Source organism: Notamacropus eugenii, chromosome 5 (assembly GCF_028372415.1).
Source record: "Notamacropus eugenii isolate mMacEug1 chromosome 5, mMacEug1.pri_v2, whole genome shotgun sequence".
Taxonomy (NCBI): Eukaryota; Metazoa; Chordata; class Mammalia; order Diprotodontia; family Macropodidae; genus Notamacropus; species Notamacropus eugenii.
In genome coordinates, this window is record NC_092876.1 from 128588552 (window position 1) to 128609836 (window position 21285).

General features: G+C 38.3%; 1 protein-coding gene and 1 pseudogene across 2 annotated transcripts in view; both read right to left on the bottom strand.

The window, feature by feature from the left end:
• Positions 1-21285, bottom strand: part of UVRAG (UV radiation resistance associated) — a 428278-nt gene that overhangs the window by 275095 nt on the left and 131898 nt on the right. The window lies entirely within an intron of this gene.
• LOC140505138 (glycine cleavage system H protein, mitochondrial-like) lies at positions 11898-21282 on the bottom strand (annotated as a pseudogene).

Here is a 21285-nt window from a genome sequence, read left to right on the forward strand (position 1 = left end):
TTGACTGACAACAGAAAACTTGAATGTCATACTGCCTAATTAAAAAACGATACTACCTCCAAAAATGTGGAATATAATCCAGAAAATAAAAAAAGTACAGTAGAAACCTTAGTTTCCACTAGTAGCAACTGAAAGTAAAAATCAAAAGGTTAATGGGATGCAAAGAAACAAAGCAACAAAAAGGAAAAATATCAAATGCAAAGAACAATTCAATATCAATAAAAAAAAAACTAGAGATTTGAGAAACAAAGAAATTAGAGAATGTGGAAAACGCAACTCGGATCAAACAAGAAAAAAATGTTTACACACAATTAAATACAACGCATGACTTTTAGAACAGATACACCAAAAGAGGTGAACAGTTCAGCTTCTCCACAAAGAGTGAAAGCAATGCCTTCATAATTATTGTCTCAAACACTTCACAACAGCACATGAATTACTAGCAAAGTACTTCCTTTGAAACAGAAGTTCAACTATATCCTTCTTATCAAAAAGCATTACAGGGGGCGGAGCCAAGATGGCGGAGTAGAAAGACGCACATACACATAGCTCCGAACCCACAACCCATAGAACATCGGTAAAAAGGAACTCACGGCGAATTCTGGAGTAGTAGAGGCCACAGCACAGTGGAGCAAAGGAGATTTCTGTTCCAGAGGGACCTGCAAACCTCTCGCAAAAGGCGTCGCGCTGCGGACGCGCAGCCCAGCCCAGCCCAGCCCTGCCACAGCCGCAGCATGGAGAGGAGCTGATCTGAGCGGGCTTCAGGGACAGGATCTCCAGCGGCCGTGCGGGTCCCTCCACCCACAGGTGACGGGGGTCAGTGAGAGGGTCATCTTGGCAGGTCGAGAGGGGAGTGGGGTGCCCCCAGAACTCAGGCCCCCTCGGGAGGCAGTAGCTGACGCAGCAGCAGACCAGGGCTCCCCAAGCAGGCAGGAGCCTGGATCCATTGTTGAAGGTCTGTGCATAAACCCCCTGAGGGATCTGAGCCTGAGAGGCGGCCCTGCCCCGACCTGACCACCTGAACTTAATCTCACACTGAATAGCAGCCCTGCCCCTGCCGAAGCCCCGAGGCTGGGGAGCAGCATTTGAATCTCAGACCCCAAGCACTGGCTGGGAGGATCAGGAGGCGAGGTGGGTGTGAGGAGAATATTCAGAGGTCAAGTCACTGGCTGGGAAAATGCCCAGAAAAGGGAAAAGAAATAAGACTATAGAAGGTTACTTTCTTGGTGAACAGGCATCTCCTCCCTTCCCTTCTGATGAGGAAGAACAATGTTTACCATAAGCAAAGACGTAGAAGTCAAGGCCTCTGTATCCCAAACATCCAGACTAAATATTCTGTGGGCTCAGGCCATGGAAGAGCTCAAAAAGGATTTTGAAAATCAACTTAAGAGAGGTGGAGGAAAAGCTGGGAAGAGAAATGAGAGATATGCAGTCAAAGCATGAACAGCAGATCAGCTCCCTGCTAAAGGAGACCCAAAAAAATGATGAAGAAAATAACACCTTGAAAACTAGCCTAACTCAATTGGCAAAAGAGGTTCAAAAAGCCAATGAGGAGAAGAATGCTTTCAAAAGCAGAATTGGCCAAATGGAAAAGGAGATTCAAAAGCTCACTGAAGAAAATAGTTCTTTCAAAATTAGAATGGAACAGATGGAGGCTAATGACTTTATGAGAAACCAAGAAATCACAAAACAAAACCAAAAGAATGAAAAAATGGAAGATAATGTGAAATATCTCATTGGAAAAACAACTGACCTGGAAAATAGATCCAGGAGAGACAATTTTAAAATTATGGGACTACCTGAAAGCCAGGATCAAAAAAAGAGCCTAGACATCATCTTTCATGAAATTATCAAGGAAAACTGCCCTGAGATTCTAGAACCAGAGGGCAATATAAATATTCAAGGAATCCACAGAACACTGCCTGAAAGAGATCCAAAAAGAGAAACTCCTAGGAACATTGTGGCCAAATTCCAGAGTTCCCAGGTCAAGGAGAAAATATTGCAAGCAGCTAGAAAGAAACAATTCAAGTATTATGGAAATATAATCAGGATAACACAAGATCTAGCAGCTTCTACGTTAAGGGATCGAAGGGCATGGAATAGGATATTCCAGAAGTCAAAGGAACTAGGACTAAAACCAAGAATCACCTACCCAGCAAAACTGAGTATAGTACTTCAGGGAAAAAAATGGTCTTTCAATGAAATAGAGGACTTTCAAGCATTCTTGATGAAAAGACCAGAGCTGAAAAGAAAATTTGACTTTCAAACACAAGAATGAAGAGAAGCATGAAAAGGTGAACAGCAAAGAGAAGTCATAAAGGACTTACTAAAGTTGAACTGTTTACATTCCTACATGGAAAGACAATATTTGTAACTCTTGAAACTTTTCAGTATCTGGGTAGTGGGTGGGATTACACACACACACATGCACATGCACACACACACACACACACACACACACACACATAGAGACAGAGTGCACAGAGTGAATTGAAGAGGATGGGATCATATCTTAAAAAAATGAAATCAAGCAGTGAGAGAGAAATATATTGGGAGGAGAAAGGGAGAAATGGAATGGGGCAAATTATCTCTCATAAAGGAGGGAAGCAAAAGACTTATTAGTGGAAGGATAAAGAAGGGAGGTGAGAGAAAAACATGAAGTTTACTCTCATCACATCCCACTAAAGGAAGGAATAAAATGAATGCTCATTTTGGTATGAAAACCTATCTTACAATACAGGAAAATGGGGGATAAGGGGATAAGCAGGGTGGGGGGGATGATGGAAGGGAGGGCAATGGGAGGAGGGAGCAATTTGAGGTCTACACTCATGGGGAGGGACAGGATCAAAAGAGAATAGAAGTAATGGGGGACAGGATAGGATGGAGGGAAATATAGTCAGTCTTATACAACACAACTATTATGGAAGTCATTTGCAAAACTACACAGATTTGGCCTATATTGAATTGCTTGCCTTCCAAAGGGAAGGGGTGGGGAGGGAGGGAGGTAAAGAAGTTGGAACTCAAAGTGTTAGGAACAACTGTCGAGTAATGTTCTTGCCACTAGGAAATAAGAAATACAGGTAAAGGCGTATAGAAAGTTATCTGGCCCTACAGGACAAAAGAGAAGATGGAGACAAGGGCAGAGAGGGATGATAGAAGAGAGAGCAGATTGGTAATAGGGGCAATTAGAATGCTCAGTGTTTGGGGGGGGAGGGGACAAAAGGGGAGAAAATTTGGAACCCAAAATTTTGTTAAAATGAATGTCAAATAAATAAATTTAAAAAAAATAAAAATAAAAGCATTACATTATTTGCTACTAAAATAAGATAACACCAGTGATCTCTCTAAATATAGGCTAACTACATGTTTACATACTTTCTACAAAGTATTCACACCTATATCACTAAAAACAACAACTATCCTATGAATTCTATTCAAGAACTCTAGTAGCTACTTATTACTTATCAAAATGCTTTATATGGCATATAAAGTCTTCCATAACCTGGGTCCTTCTAACCTTCCAAGCTTCTTACACTGCACCTTTGACCACACACCTACTCTCCAGCCACTCTGGTCTACTTGTTCTTCACACAAAACATTCCTTCTCCCAGTTCCATGCAACTGTTATACCTGTCCCCTGAACATCTCTCCTTCCTTACCTCCAAATTCTCGTTTCCTTGGCTTCTTTTAAAACACAGCCTAAATCTCATCTTTTGCATAAAATTGTCATTTATTTACACTGTATATATCTTGTATGTACACAATTACTTATATGCTATCTACCTCATCAGAATGTGAATTCTTTCTAAAATGGTATTGTGGGTTTGCTCTTTTTTGTTTCATTCCCCATACTTGGCATAACAAGGGCTTAACAAATGCCTGCCTGAAAGACGAGTACAATACATTGTACTTACACAATTCCTCCAACACTGGCAACGATGATAAAAGAGCCAAAGAGTCAATTTGCTGGGTGTGAGGTAAAGTTCTTTGATTTGCATCTCTTATTAAAGACTTGAAACAAATTTTCATATGAAGGATTATTAATAGTTGACAATTCTTTTGAGAATTGCTTATTCATGTCTTCTGGCTATTAATTTATAGAGGAAAGGCTTTGGGGCTTCTACATTTCTACTACCTGCCCACATATCTTGATTATCAGCATTCTAAAGATAATTGATAAAAATTAATTTTAAAAACTGATAAAAAGGGCTTTATCTCCCCAATAGCTGTTTTTTAAAAGTCACCTCTATTAGAACACTTTGTAATATTTTCTCAATTAATTTGCGTAACTGACTCAACAACACAATCACAATGAATCCACTGCCATTTTAAATGATCATGAATTAACAGCAAGCAATGTAGAATGAAATCATCAGAAGCCATTAGAGTGACAACTGAATTCAATGGCACACTGTGACAATTTCCCTTTTCATGACATTAGACATTATAAGCTAGTCTCTTCCTACTTTCCCAGTCTTCTTACATTCCATATACACTATCATCCAACCTCACTGGCTTTATTGTGATTCCTCACATACAACATTTTGTCTCCTCATTCTGTGATTTTTTCAATGGCTGTCTACCATGCCTCTTCAACTCTGCCTCTTGGCTTCCCTGTCTCTTATATAAGACTCTAATAAAATCATACTTCAGCAAAGGCTTTTCCTGATATCTTCTCTCCTCTTCCATCCCCAACTGTAGTACCTTCCTTCTGAGATCATCTCCCAGTTACACTGTATAGATCCTTTATTTACACAGTTGTTTCTACACTCTCCCATTTGATGTGAGCTCCTTGAGGGCAGAGGAAACTTTTGGCCTTTCTCTATATCCTTAGTGTTTAGCACAGTGCTTGGCACATAGCAAGCTTTAATGCTTATTACTAATTCATTGATAAAATGATAATAGTGACAAGTCACATTCTCATAGTACCTTAAGATTTTACAAACTACTTCCCTTAAAATAAATCCTGAGGAAGGGGATGAAAGATTATCCCCATCTTATAGGTACGAAAATTGAGGTTAACAGAGTTAAATGGCTTATCTAAGGCCACATAGTTAATAAATAGCAGATACAAAACTCCAACACAGGTCTTCTGAAAGCAGATTCAAGGCTCTTGTCAATATATCATAATGGCTACCTGAGAATAAAGGATTGAGAATCAAGAGAACTGTTTTCTGGTATCGGTTTTGCTACCAAACCAGGCAGGTAGCCTTGAACGGGGCATCCAACTTCTTCAGGCTATAGTTTCTTCTTCTATAAAATTTGTGTGGGAACACAGGGATTACAAATTAAAGAATTTTGAGTAAACAATCTAGCTAAGTGAGGAAAAAAAAAACATTGCTCTTAGCTTTAAAAGGTCTGAACTTAAGTTTTCCTGAAATTTTTACTAGGCATGTGACCCTAGATAAAACATTCTTCTATTTACTCTCTGTGTGGTATATAAAATACTTTATTTTTTGCTATTACTGTGCTGTTCCAGCCTCCTAGTGAGGACCCTTCCAAAGAGATCTCTAACTCCTGCCATGGGGCCATGCACTTTGATAAGAAATCACTCCATCTGGGGCCCATTTACTTGGCATGGAACCACAACGATGGGCATACACTCTTCCCTCCTCCATCTTTTACCTCATACTCTTCTAAGAGTAATCAAATCAATACTATCATTCCTTCTGCAAAATCATTTGATTGCCCCATGATTCTATTAAGCTTCCCTGTAACTGTGCCACTCTCTGGCCAGAGAGAGTCAGGAAGTTTTTCCCTACTAGAATGTAAGATCCTCGTGGGTCTCTTTTGTATTTGTATCTCCAGCAATTAGCACAGTGCCTGGCACAAATTGATTAAGAAATGCTTTTTCATTCGTTTATTCATTCTTGAATCTGTTTCTTCCTTTGTAACACAAGATGGTTGGATTAAATGATCTCTGTAGTCCATGCCAGCTCTGAAATTCAACTACTTTATGGTGGCAGAAAAATAGTAACAAAATTCAGATTGTTCTGGTGAATAAAATTAATCAAGAAGTTTAGGAAAGGAATATTTACCTAAAGTTTGTGGGAAGCAGATATATTCAAGAAGAGCTTCAAGTCACAGGATACAAGTTTACTTTACTTTTAATTTATCCTGGAACTTTCTGCTTCTTCAAACAACCTCCTTCCACCTGAAACTTACTGAATTACTAGGGCAGGTAAGGTGATGCAGTGGATAGATCACTAGTGCAAGAGTCAGGAGGACCTGAGTTCAAATCTCACCTCAGACACTTGACACTCTCTAGCTGTATGACCTTGGGCAAGTCACTTAACCCCAACTGCCTCATCCTGGGTCATCTCCAGTCATCCTGATGAATATCTGGTCACTGGATTTAGATGACTCTGAAGGAGAAGTGAGGCTGGTGACCTGCACAGCCCTTCCTCACTCAAAACAAAGTCAAGTGCAAGTCATTTCTCTGATGGCATGGTCTTCTTCGGGAATGAAGGACAATCATACTGAATTACTACTATCACAGCCAACTCAACACCAAATAACTACCAACTCTTCATATGGAGAATTCAGCGCTAAAGTAAATGCAATACTTCATATTTCTATCTATTTCATTATCACTGGAAATTGGTGTTTTCAGGGTCACTGATTATACCTCAAAAGGAAATTAATTTTGAGAGACACTTTTGATGGAGAAATTTATTTGGTTCCATACGTTCTTTCCACTAGAGGCACCTACCTTTACCTCCTAAGCAGCACTTAAAAAAAATTTAGAACTGCAGCATTCAACACTAGCTACAAGCATATGCCAACACGTACTATACACCTTGTCAAGATTTTTACTCAAGGTGATTAATTTATTTATGTATAAATAATGTTTTGGGTCTATTCAAGTGGCTCCACAAAGTAATTTTACATGACAATTTTTTCCATCATCAAGATCTGCTTATATTAAAAAGAAATTTTAAAATGGCATTTAGGAGTTATGATTTTCAAGTCCAGAAGGGAAAGCTTAATGGTGAAGTATCAGACTTGGAATGCCTAACATGTTTACAGTAGATGGAATTTTTTCCCTTACAAATCATGAAAATGTCTTACCTCTTTACTCCATACAACAAAAAACTTCTAGGATGTTGTGACTTTTTTCACATTTATAAATGTGGAGACAATAATACACAAACAGCAATGACTGATTACAAAAAGTACACAGAAGGACTACATAAATAGGGTAGACAATAAAGTACTATTTAAACTTGAGTTACTAAGTGTTCAGAGGAATGAAAGAAAATGGACAAACTACACCTGCTCAATGACTCCTTTTCTGACTCCTTTTCTAGTTCAGTCCTGTTGGTAACAACCTTTAACTCCTAGCACTGCACATATAACTTTACTTGCACCTGTCTTATATACTTAATTTCTTGCTTCGGTTAATTATGTCATATCCCACTATTATAATGAAAACTATTTCTGTATTCTGAGGAGGGAAAAAGACTATGACTTCATCTAAATCTCTGTATCTCACCCAACTAGTAGAGTATTGTGCTCAGAGTAGATACTTAATAAATGTTTGCTGAATCAATGAATTTCTACAACAGAAAAAAATGTGCTTCAGAAAGGTTAATCTAGTGGCAGTATGTAGAATCAATCAATCAATAAGCATTTATTAAGTATCTAGTGTGCTTACTGGGCTCTGGGCATACAGACAAAAATGAAACTCTCTGTCCTCAAGAAGCTTAGATTCTATCAGAGGAGATAGCAATTATACGTAGAAATGCTCAGTTATTCAATTGTGTCTAACTCTTCATGACCTCAGTGGGGGAGTTTCTTGGCAAAGATACTGGAATGCTTTCCTATTTCCTTCTCCAGCTCCTTTTATAGGTGAGGAATTGAGGCAATAGGGTTAAGTGAATCATCCACAGTCACACAGTCAGTAAGTGTCTGAGGCTAGATTTGAACTTCGAAATATGAGTTTTCCAAATGTGGCACTCTATCCACTGCACCATCTAGCTACCCCATTCGTATAAGTAAAGTAAACCTGTCAAAATACACACAGAACAAAAATATGTTAATTTCAGGAAGAGGCACTAGAACCTAGATAGGATCCAAGTATTAGGTGGAGTTTTACTTGGATTTTAAAGGAAACCAGGAGTCTAAGAGGCCACTATGTTCCAAATTCCAAAAACCTTTTAACTTCTCACATTGTCTCTTCTTTCCTTTCACCTCTATCAATCAATCAATCGGCTCATCAGTCACTCCATCTCTCAGTTCTTTTCACAGCCTTCACCCCCCATTGGTTACATTCTATTCCTTTCCCTATCCTGACATCTTGGTGAACCAGTTCAACTCTACACCATCCTCTTCTCTGGGGTCCCTTACCTTTAACTTGCCTCCAATTTGCCTTGTAAACCTCAGCTTTGAATCACTTCCACCAGCCACTGACTTCACTCCTATTCACAGACTACTGAAGAAAGCTGGAGAAAATCATGAAATCATGATGACTGGATGCACTACAAGTTTCAGTTACATACTATCAACTGGGCTTTCACAGCAGCAAGGCAATCTTTTTATGCATCCTTAATCAATTCATAATCCCACCTACCACAGCAGTTTTTCCAAACTTATTCATCCCTCCTCAAATCTATTATAGTTTCCTCCTAACCCCTAGATAATAATTTTGTCTTACATTTTACTAAAAAAATTGAAGTTATTCACTAAAAGGTCTGTCTTGTCTTCATCTCACATCACTCAAATGCATTCCACTACTATCTTCTCCTTCCCTTCTATTTCACATGAAGAAACAGCCCTTCTCCTTGCTAAGGCAAACCAAACCCCTCTACATGCAAAAGTGATCCCATTCTATCCCAAATTCTCCAGTATGCTGCCCTCTTATAATCCTTACTCTATCACTAAACTTCAATCTCTCTCTGTATAACAGTTATCTCAATATTGCCTACAAATATCTCCCCCATCCTCAAAAAATCCTTACTTGATCCAGATATTCCTGCTAGCTTTCATCTATTTATAGCTATATTTATCTGTATGTGTGTGTATATATGTATGTATATACTCCCTTTCCTAATTAAATTTAAAGGGCCATCTACAATCAAAGTTCCCCCCCCCCCTTCTCTCTCTCTCTCTGTCTCTCTCTCACTTCTGCCCTCCTCACTCAACAGAAACTCACTCTTAGAGATGACCTCTTAATTGCTAAATCTTCCATCCTTCTTGACCTCTAAGTAGCCTTTAAGAAGCCTCTGTTCTTGATAATCTCTTCTAAGTTTTTGTGACACTGTCCTCTTCCTACCTCTCTGACTTTTTAAGTCTCCTGTGCTGAATCTTCATCCAGATCATGTTTTTTAATCACAGGGGTCACCAAAGCTCTGTCCTGTCTTCTCTTCTACATGATTTTTCTTGATGATCTCATTTGCTCTCATGGATTCAATTATCACTTCCATGCAAATGATTCAAATCATTCAAATTTACTTGTCTATCCCTAATTAGGGATTATCCTTCCCTAATCTCTCTTCCAACCTCTAGTCTCTCTTCTCCAATCGCCTACAGACATCTCAAACTGGATAACCCATAGACATCTCAAACACAACATCCAAACTGAATTTATTCTCTATCCCTGCCAAAGTCTTCCCTCTTCCTAACTTCCCCATTATTGTTGATCATACCACCATCGTCCTAATCACCCAGACTCACAACCTAGGTGTTATCCTCCACTCCTCAAGGTCTCAACCCCCAAATCAGCTGCCAAGACCTGTCAATTTTATGTATGTAATGTTTCTCATACACTCTCCCTTCTGTGAACCATCTAGTGGTTCCAGGAAACATGCTGGTACTGTACAAGCCTTCAAAATCCCCCAAACCTGGGCTATTACAATAGTCTTCTGCTGGGTCTCCTTGACTCAAGTCTCTTTCGACTCCAGTTCATCCTCCACTCAGCTACCAAATTTATCTTTTGAAAGTGCAGGTCTGACTATATCACTCTCATATTCAATAAACTCCTGTGGCTCTTTTTAACCTCCAAAATAAAATATGAAATCCTCTTTGGTTTTTAAATCCCTTCACAATCTAGTCCTTTCTTCTTACACCCTACTCCCTACCATATACTCAACATCCATTTCCACGAGATTTTGAGTTCCAAATTTTCACTCCATCTTCCCCTCCCCAACCCCAAAATGCCATGCATTCTGATTACCTCTTCCCCCAGTCTGCCCTCTTTTATCATCCCCTCATCTGGATTATCCCCCTTCCCCTTTATTTTCTTGAAGAGAAAGACAGATTTCTACACCCCATTGCCTGTGTCTTATTTCCCAGTTGCATGTACTAACAATTTTTTAACATTTGTTTTAAAAACTTTGAGTTCCAAATTATCTCCCTTCTTCCCACCCCACCCACCCTCACTGAGAAGGCAAGCAATTCAATATAGGTTATATATGTGTGGTTCTGCAAAACACCTCCATAATGGTCATGTTGTGAAAGACTAACTACATTTCCCTCCATCCTATCCTACCCCCCAATTATTCTATTTTCTCCTTTGATCCTGTGCCTTTTCCAAAGTGTTTGCTTCTGACTATCCCCTCTCCCATCTGTCTTCCCTTCTATCATCCTTCCCCTCTTATTCCCTTCCCCCTACTTTCCTGTAAGGTAAGATACCCAAATGAGTGTGTATATTATTCCCTCTTTAAGCCAAATCTGATGAGAGTAAGGTTCACGCATTCCCTTTTCACTTCCCCGTCTTCCCCTCCATTGTAAAATCTCTTTCTTGACTCTTTTATGTGAGATGATTTACCCCATTCTGTCTCTCCCTTTCTCCTCCTCCCAATATATTCTTCTCTCACCCCTTAATTATATTTTATAGATATCATCCCTTCATATTCAACTCACCCTCTGCCTCTTTCTATCTATCTACCTATTTTCTCGAACTACCCTAAAACTGAGAAAGGTATCAATGAGTTACAAATATAATCTTTCCATGCAGGAATGTAAACAATCCAACTTTAAAGTCTCTTATGATTTTTATTTTTTGTTTACCTTTTCATGCTTCTCTTGAGTCTTGTGTTTGAATGCCAAATTTTCTATTCAGCTCTGCTCTTTTCATCAAGAACACTTGAAAGTTCTCTATTTCACTGAATCCCCATTTTTCTCCTGAAGGATTATACTCATTTTTGCTGGGTAGGTGATTCTTGGTTTTAATCCTAGTTCCTCTAACCTCCAGAGTATCATATTCCAAGCCCTCCAATCCCTACATTAAGAAGCTGATAGATCTTGTGTTATCCTGATTGTATTTCCACAATACTTGAATTGTTTCTTTCTGGCTGCTTGCAATATTCTCTCCTTGACCTGGAAACTCTGGAAGCTGGCTATAATATTCCTAGGCATTTTCTTTTGGGGATCTCTTTCAGGAAGGGATCAGTGAATTCTTGCAATATCTATTTTGCTCTCTGGTTCCAGTATATCAGGGCAGTTTTCCTTGCTAATTTCTTGAAAGATGATGGATAAGTTCTTTTTTTGATCATGGCTTTCAGGTAGCCCAATAATTTTCAAGTTATCTCTCCTGGAACTATTTTCCAGGTCAGTGGTTTTTCCAATGAGATTTCACACTGACTTCTATTTTTTCATTATTTTGGTTCTGTTTTATAATTTCTTGATTTCTCATAAAGTCATTATCTTCCATTCTAATTTTGAAGGAATTATTTTCTTCAGTGAGCTTTTGGACCTCCTTTTCCATTGGCCAATTCTGCTTTTTAAGTCATTCTTCTCCTCATTGGCTTTTTGGACCTCTTTTGCCATTTGGGTTAGTCTATTTTTTAAGGTGTTAATTTTCCTCAGTATTTTTTTGGGTGTCTCCTTCTGCAAGCTGTTGATTTTTCATGATTTTCTTGCATCACTCAAATTTCTCTTCCCAATTTTTCCTCTACTTTTCTTACTTGATGTTCAAAATCTGTTTTGAGTTCCTCCATGGCCTATGACCAATTCATACACTTCTTAGAGGCTTTTGATGTAGGATCTTTCACTCAGCTGTCCTCCTCTGGCTGTATACCCTGATCTTCTTTGTCACCAAAGTACGATTCCATAGTTTGAGTTCTTTTATGATGTTTACTCATCTTCCCAGTCAAACACTTGATTTTCTGACTCTTTGTCAAGGCAGAACTCTGCTTCCAGTGGGGGTGGGGACGGTCCTGTGCCAGTCTTCATGGATTTTGTATCAGCTGGTACCATCTGTGGGCCCAGAGCTCCAGAAACAGTCTCTGCTACTGCTGCTGCTACTGCTGCCACTACCACTCTTAGGCTGGGGCAAGATTGGGTGGGACCTGGCCAGACCTCGTGATCCTCTTTCATCCAGGTCACACAGTTTTCCCACTGACTTTTTGGGCATTTGTGGGTTGAGATGTCCGGAAACTGCCACAGCTGCCAATGATTCAGTCACCTGAGGCCTGTTCTGACTAGTCTGTACCAGTGTGGTTGCTGGACTGTGCCATGCCAGACTGTGCTCCACTCTCTATCCAGTGTGAAAGACCCTTCCTGTTGACTTTCCAGGTTGTATTGGGCTGGAGATTTATTTTACTCTGTCATTTTGTGGGTTCTGTAGCTCTAGAATTTGTTTAGAGTCACTTTTTACAGGTGTTTGGAGGGTTGTAGGGGAGAGTTCAGGGAAGTCCCTGCTTTTACTATGTCATCTTGGCTCTGACCAATTTCTAGCATTTTATCTGGAGATTTTTAAGATCTAAGGATCTATAGAGTTCAAGTACATTATTCTGATATTTCAAGGATCCAAAATTTGTTGATGTGCGTGCTTCCTCCACAGATACAAATCACAATCCCATGAATACCTCAGAAAAGTTTCTGTAAGTTGCTGGAAAGAAAAATTCAACATCTGATATCCAATTCTCTGGTAATAAGCATGTAATAGAAGATGCAGTCTATTTCTGGATCCATACATGAAACCTTTCCAATCACAAGAGCAACAGCCAGGGCTGGCATTGGAGTGCCACTACCCCTCACAAACTGTATCCTCCTCCAGGGCAGAAGGAATCCTAACAGAAGGATTTTAGTGAAAATCAAAACATAAAGAGATTTAGAGCTGAAAGGCCAACATAGATATCTAGCTGAATCCCCTGCATTTTTGTAGATGATACAACTAGCAACAGTGGTGTTCAACTCAAGTAGGAACAGGGCCCACTAAAACCATACATAAGGATCCCAGCAGATCACATATTGACTTAGAAAACCACATACTAACATTTTCTATGTTGTATTTTATTTTTCTATATTTTATTAAAAACTTTGCAATTAGATTTTTACCTGGTTCAGTAATACTTTGGAGTATTTCAGGTGGCAATATGGCAATGCAGACTGTGGCAGATCATTTTCTTTCGTATTACATTTTGGTCTGTTTTATGATTTGACCCATTAATTTTAATTCTTCTATGCAACATGACTAAGGTGAAAATGTATTTAATAGGAATGTGTATGTGTAGAACCTATATAAAATTGCATGCCATCTCAGGGGGGAAGGAGGGGGAGGGAGGGGGAAAAAATCTAAGTTATATGGAAGTGATTGTAAAACACTGAAAACAAATAAAATAAAAATAATTTTAAACACCCTCCCTCAATACATTAGCCATTCACATTAGCTCTGGTTCCATATACCCCCTCACTTTAGTGGCTAAATTTCCTACCCTCTCTGATCCCCCTACCCTACTATGTGCCAAAAGTCACCAACAGCCTCTTAATAGTCAAACTGAATGATGCTCTGTTAATCCTCTTCCTTCTTGACATCCTTCTCTACAGGCGTTGACACTTTTAAAACTGAATTTATTATTTAATTTTTACTTTATTTTTGTGCAAAATGTTTTATAATTATGTTCAAACAGTTCTGCGTTTCCCTTGACAGGAAGACTCCCAAGGATTTTATACTGTCTGCAGTTACGTTAAATGGAATTTCTTTTTCGACCTCTTTCTGTTGGATATTGTTGGTAAAATATAGAAATGCTAATGATTTCTGTGGGTTTATTTTATATCCCATAACTGTGTTAAAGCTGTTAATTGTTTCAATTAGTTTTTTAGTTGATTCTCTAAGTATAAAATCATATCACCTGCAAAGAACAAGTTTGTTTGTACATCACCTATTCTTATTCCTTCCATCTTTTTTTGTCTTATTGTTACAGGTAGTATTTCTAGTAAAGAAATAATAGTGGTGATAATGGACATCATTACTTCATCCCTATCTAACTGAGAAGACTACTAGCTTATCCTCATTATAAGTAATGATTGCTGATAGTTTTAAATGGATACGTTATTATTTTAAGTAAAATTACATTTATTCCCATGCTTTCTAATAGCAATGTATATGTTTTATAAAAAGCTTTTTCTGCATCTATTGAGATAATCATATGATTTTCTGTTGTTTTTGTTACTCATATGGTCAATTATGCTGATAGTTTGCCTAATACTGAAGCAGTCCTGCATTCCTAGTATATATCTCACCTGGTAACAGTGCAATTTTTGCATCAATATTCAAAAGGGAAATTGATCAATAGTTTTCTTTCTCTGGTTTGTGCTTGTTGATTTAGGCATCAAAAGCCTATTTGTGTCATAAGAGGAATTTAGCAGAATTCCTTCTTTGACTATTTTTCCAAATAGTTTATACAGTATTATGCTTTCTATGTTGATGTTTAATTAGGGATTTTGGATTTCTTTTTTCTACTTTTTTAATTGCATGTCCAACTGATCCATTATTCACAATCAGATTAGTTTCCAATTAATTTTTAATTTAGGTTTCCATTTACTGAATGTAATTTTTATTATATTATGATCTGCAAAGGGTGCATTTCTTATTTCTGCTTTTCCACATTTGTTTGTGGGGCTTTTATGCCCTAATATATGGGCAATTTTTGTGAAGGTGTCATACACAGCTAAAAAAAAAAGTACACTCCTTTGTCTTTCCATTCAGTTTTATTGAGAGGTCTATCATATCTAACATTTCTAAGATTGTATTCTTCTCTTTAACTTTTTTAAAAAATTTATTTCATGAACTGGGCATAGATCAATGCCTGACACTGTACACAAGAATAAACTCTAAATGGGTAAATGGCCTAGGTATAAAGACTGATACCATAAACAAATCAGGGGAGCAGGGAATAGAGTATTTGTCAGATTTATGGAGAATGGAGAAATTTATAACTAAACAAGAGATAGAAAACAATATGAAGTGGAAAATGGATAATTTTGATTACATTAAATGAAAAGTTTTTGCACAAACAAACTTAATGCAACCAAGATTAGGAGGGAAGCAAAAAACTGGGAAAGAATGTTTACAATTAGTATCTGTGATAAAAACCTCATTTCTAAAATATATAGAGAACTGAGTCAAATTCACAAGAATACAAGTCATTCTCCAATTGATAAATGGTCAAAGGATATGAACAGGCAGTTTTCAGAGGAAGAAATTAAAACTATCCATAGTCATATGAAAAAAATGCTCTAAATCACTATTGATTAGAGAGATGCAAATCAAAACAACTCTGAGGAACCACATCACACCTATCAGATTGTCTAACATGACAAAACAGGAAGATGATCAATGTTAGAGAAGATGTGGGAGAGTCAGAACACTAAGCCATTGTTGGTGGAGTTGTGAGCTGATCCAACCATTCTGGACGGCAATTTGGAACTATGCCTAAAGAGATATAAAAATGTGCATACCCTTTGAACCAGCAATATCACTTCTAGGACTGTATCCCAAAGAGATCATAAAAATGCGAAAAAGTTCCCATGTATAAAAATATTTAAAGCAGTTCTCTTTGTGGTGGCCAAAAACTGGAAATCAAAGGGATTCCCATCAAGTGGGTAATGGCTAAGTAAGTTGTGGTATATGAACGTAATGGAATACTATTTTGCTATAAGAAATGATGAATAGAATGGGGTGGAGACAAGATGGCGGAGTAGAAAGATGCACCTACTCTAGTTCTTCCCCCACAGCCCATAAAACACCTGTAAGAAATAATTCTCAACAAATTCTAGAGCAGCAGAAGCCACAAAACAGAGGGAAAGAGATTTCCAGTCCAAGGTAGCCTGGAAGGCTGACAGAGAAGGTCTATCGCATGGTGCACAGAATGGAGAGCAGCCCACAGAGCCCAGCCTAGCCCTGGCCACATGGCACCAGTAGGAACAGGACTTGAACAGGTCTCTGGGGTGAAATCCCCAGCAGCAGCAGTGGTTCTCATATCTTTCAACTCACAAACTCCAAAGAAAACTTCAAAGGTCAGTGACAAAGCTTTTTCACTCAGGTGAGAAGGGAGCAGGGTCCTCCCCTAGCCGCAGCCCCAAGCAGCAGCAGAGGTAGCAGCAATAGAAGGGGTGGCAGCAGCATTCATTTTGGAACCTTCCACCTGAAGCCCCTGGATGAACTGAACTGTGAGAGGTGGCCTGGGGTGAGGAAGAGTGTTGGTTGGCATGGTAGAGCTAATGGAGTCTCTGGAAAGGGAATTCTACTTGCAGATTCTGGGCAGAAAAGCTTTGATTGTTCCCAGACCAGAGTGCAGGGCAGGAAAGGAGTAAACTCGTCTCCCTTGATTTTGCCACCTTGGAGGAACTGAGAACTTACATTTCCCCAGAGTATACCCCACTCTTGACAAAGGACTCAAAAGTCAAGTAACTAGCCAGGAAAATGCCCCAAAAAGGGAAAAAAATAAGACTACAGAAAGTTACTTTCTTGGGGAACAGGTATTTTCTTCCACCCTTTCGGATGAGGAAGAACAATGCTTACCATCAGAGGCCTCCAAAATGAATACATAATGGTCTCAGGCCATGGAAGCGCTCAAAAAGGATTTTGAAAATCAAGTAAGAGAGGTGAAGGAAAAATTGGGAAGAGAAAGAGAGTGATGCAAGAAAATCATGAAAAGCAAGTCAACAGCTTGCTATTAAAGGAGACCCAAAAAAATGCTGGAGAAAATAACACCTTTAAAAAGAGGCTAACTCAATTGGAAAAAGAGGTCCAAAAAGCCAATGAAGAGAAGAAGGCTTTAAAGAGCAGAATTAATCAAATGGAAAAGAAGGTTCAAAAGCTTACTGAAGAAAATAGTTCTTTAAAAATTAGAATGGAGCAAAGGGAAGCTAATGACTTTATGAGAAAACAAAAAATTACAAAACAAAACCAAAAAGATAAAAAAATAGAAGATAATGTGAAATAACTCATTGGAAAAGTAATTGATCTGGAAAATAGATCCAGGAGAGACAATTTAAAAATTACGAGACTACCTGAAAGTCATGATCAAAAAAAGAGCCTAGACATTATCTTTCAAGAAATTATCAAGGCCGTTTTGGCCCTGATATTCTAGAACCAGAGGGCAAAATAAAGACTGAAAGAATCCATCGATCACCTCCTGAAAGAGTCCAAAAATAAAAACTCCTAGACATATTGTAGTCAAATTCCAGAGTTACCAGGTCAAGGAGAAAATACTGCAAGCATCTAGGAAGACACAATTTGAGTATTGTGGAAATACAATCAGGATAACACAAGATCTAGCAGGTTCTCCATTAAGGGATCGAAAGGCTTGGAATATGATATTCCAGAAGTCAAAGGAACTAGAATTAAAACCAAGAATCACCTACTCAGCAAAACTGAGCATAATACTTCAGGGAAAAAAATAGTCATTCAATGAAATAGAGGACTTTCAAGTATTCTTGATAAAAAGGCCAGAGCTGAAAAGAAAATCTGACTTTCAAACACAAGAATCAAGAGAAGCATGAAAAAAGGTAAACAGGAAATAGAAATCATAAGGGACTTACTAAAGTTGAACTGTTTACATTCCTACGTGGAAATATAATATTTGTAACTCTTGAAACTTTTCTCAGTATTTGCATAGTTGGAGAGATTATACACACACACATACACGTATGTACGTATGTATGTACAGGCAGAGAGCACAGGGTGAGTTGAATAGGAAGGGATTATATCTAAAAAAATAAAATTATGGGGTGTGAGAGGAATATATTGGGAGGAGAAAGGCAGAAATGGAATGGGGCAAATTATCTCTCATTAAAGAGGCAAGAAAAAGGTTTTTCAATGAAGGGGGAAAAGGTGGAGGTGAGAGGAAGAAAATGAAGCTTACTCTCATCACATTTGGCTCAAGGAAGGAATAACATGCACACTCAATTTGGTATGGGAACCTATGTTATACTACAGGAATGTAGGGGAGAACGAGATAAGCGGGGGGCGGGGAATAATGGAAGGGAGGGCAAATGGGAGGAGGGAGCAATTAGAATCAACACTCTTGGGGAGGGACAAGGTCAAAAGAGAGAATAGAGGAAATGAGGGGCAGGACAGGATGGAGGAAAATAGAGTTAGTCAATATAGTTAGTCATTTGCAAAACTACACATATATACCCTATATTGAATTACTTGTCTTCTCAATGTAGATGGGTAGGGAGGGAGGAAGAAGAGAAGTTGGAACTCAAAGTTTTAGAACAAATGTTGAGAACTATTTTTGCATACAAATGGAAAATAAGAAATACAGGTAATGGGGTATAGACATTTATTTTGCCTTACAAAACAAGAGAAAAGATGGGAATAAGGGAAGGGAGGAGTGTTAGAAGGGAGGGCAGATTGGTGAAAGGTGTAATCAGAATGCTCAGTATTTTGGGGTGGGGGGAGGGGAGAGATGGGGAGAAAATTTGGAACTCAAAATTTTGTGGAAATGAATGTTGAAAACTAAAAATAAACAAACATTTAAAAAATACTAAAGCACATTGCTCACACACACAAAAAAAGTTTATTAAAAAATTAAGTTGGTACTGTATAGCATCTGACACCAGTCAGCTAGCCAATCTCAGTAAACTATTCCCATGGACAGAAAATGAAATGTATTTTGAATAAAACTGGTGAGTTGGTCATTACATTACTGATTTAAGGCTTTTTACATATAAAATTCTAGCTCTGGAGTACATGGTCTTAGAATTCATTTTTACCACACATGATGCAATGAATTCAGAACTAAACAGATACTAACTTGAAATTACAAGGAAGAAGTTGCACAAAAGGTGCAAACAGTAAAAAGCAGTTAATCCAGTAAAAGCATTTTATCCATTTCTGAGTGGTTAAGATTTTTTTCTATGCCATAGTGTTGTTTCAGAAGTGTTAAAGTTGCTAATTTTCCATATACCCCTAATTTAGGACAAAATTATGCTGGGCTTCCTATTATGCTAATTTATTTCGGGGTACAACATTCAACCCTCAGTAGATTTTATGTACCTCTCATATGCATCCTCACTCATCAGTTCATCAAGTTCTGAAGGGTTACTCAGAGTCATCCTGATCAGCCAATCATCTTCATAACACGATTTGCTGACAAGTCCTTGGTCTTCTGCAAGAGCTACATTAATTTCAGTTACTTTTCCTTTTGGAGGAAAATGGAGCTCACTGGCAGGTTTCACACTTTCCAAAACTCCAAACTCATCATGTTGGTTCAATTCTGCTCCAACTTCTGGAAGACTACAGTAAACTACATCTCCCAATGCTTCCTGTGCAAAATTCTGCTTGCCACTGTTCCAATATCATTTTCAGTTGATATCAATTCATGCTTGTCTGCGAATTTTCAAATTGCGAGTCATAGGGCACTGGTGCAGAGGCCCCACGAGGCAGTGGCCTCTAGGAAGGAAGGGGAACCTGGGCCTGGGTGGGTCCACAGGCAGGGGTGGATGCAAGGGTGGGACAGAGACCTAGGGGTCTCAGCCACAATTGCTGCCCACAGGGATGAGGTCATGACTCACACGCTCTTGTCCACTCCCAGAGCCATCTTCTCCATTTTTTTAAACATAATTTTAAGTTTCAGCAGAACTGTAGAAGGATAGCTATTGATGGCTATCAAGAAAATCAATAGGGAGAATACAGACTATAGGAAAACTTCAGAGGTAAAGGTATGGCACACTACATTCTAGGAGGCAGCCTGGTATAAAAGAAAAAGTTCTGGGTACGAAATCACAGGATCTGGGTTCAGATTTAATAATTAGCTAATAATTAGCCACAATGACCCCAGGGCCAGGTACTTTAAGTCTCTGAACCTCAATTTCCTCATCTCTACCACATAGAATAAATATAGACTACACTACCAAATTAAAATATTTCTGAAATCAAGTAACAATAAGATTATAGACTGAAGAATAACACCAACCATAGAGATCTAGTTAGGTTTTGCACAAACCATATTTGGAGAAAAAGGTGTAGGTGTGGTTTATTAACAACCTAATGCAAACACTCCCTATGATCGTAGAATTCTCATGAGGAAAGTACTTATATAGAGTACCATTATATTATCTTCTAAGGAAACCAAGAAAAGTACTTACATAGAGTACTATAATATTATCTTCGAAGGAGACCAAGACTTCTCACATCACTAGTGAGAAACTGCCTTGGAAAACTGAAGTGATTGGTTTAAACAAAAACCACTCACTGTCTTTTAAAAGTTACTTACTAAGTCCATGCACTCAACTTTTTCTGTCATTCTGTACCTAAGAAGGCATATTTGGCCAAGACTCAGATCTAGATTTACGGTATCTATAAAGTATTTCTCTCCAAGAATCTTTAAATGGTCTTCATTTAAAGATTCAATATTTGGAAGACGATATACAAACATTAGGAAAATCAACTGTCAAAATCTAATTTTGATGTACAATATGACCATCCCAGGAAATTACAGACTGAAAGACAGAGTCAGTCTCATTTCTAAATTGCATTTATTTTGGTAGCAGACCTTTTTAATCAATATCCTTCCTGATCAAGCACAAAATAAAACTGAACCTTTCAAAAGCAAGTATATGAAAAATGAAGAACAAAGTATCTGGCTAAACACACACGCATTAGAGCTCCCTGCTTGCCAAACATCACTATTACCTTGAGGATGAGCAGCCAGCCAAAACCACAAGACATGTTTGTGGTTGCTAGAGGGGTTTTCTAGTTATGCTGGAGGTGTTAAAACTTTGATAAACCTAAAGTCATCATCCATATTTGTTGATCTCCACAGTTCAGAGGAAACATGTTCTTGTCTCTGCTTTACTGCAACTGGCTTCCACCTACTCTCTCCCACTGTCTAGGGAAAGGAAATAGGTTTTCCAAAGGCCTTATGTAAGGAGATAAAATGAAATCACTAGAGTTACAAAATTTATGGAGCCCTCACTAAAGAATGTTAAGCTTGATGAAGTTTTTAAGTTCCCAGAGACATTTCCTCACATTCAAATGTCATAAAATCAAGGAAAAAAGGGCTCTTTAAAATGTTCAGTGGAGGAGGAGGGGAGATTTTAAGAAGTTTC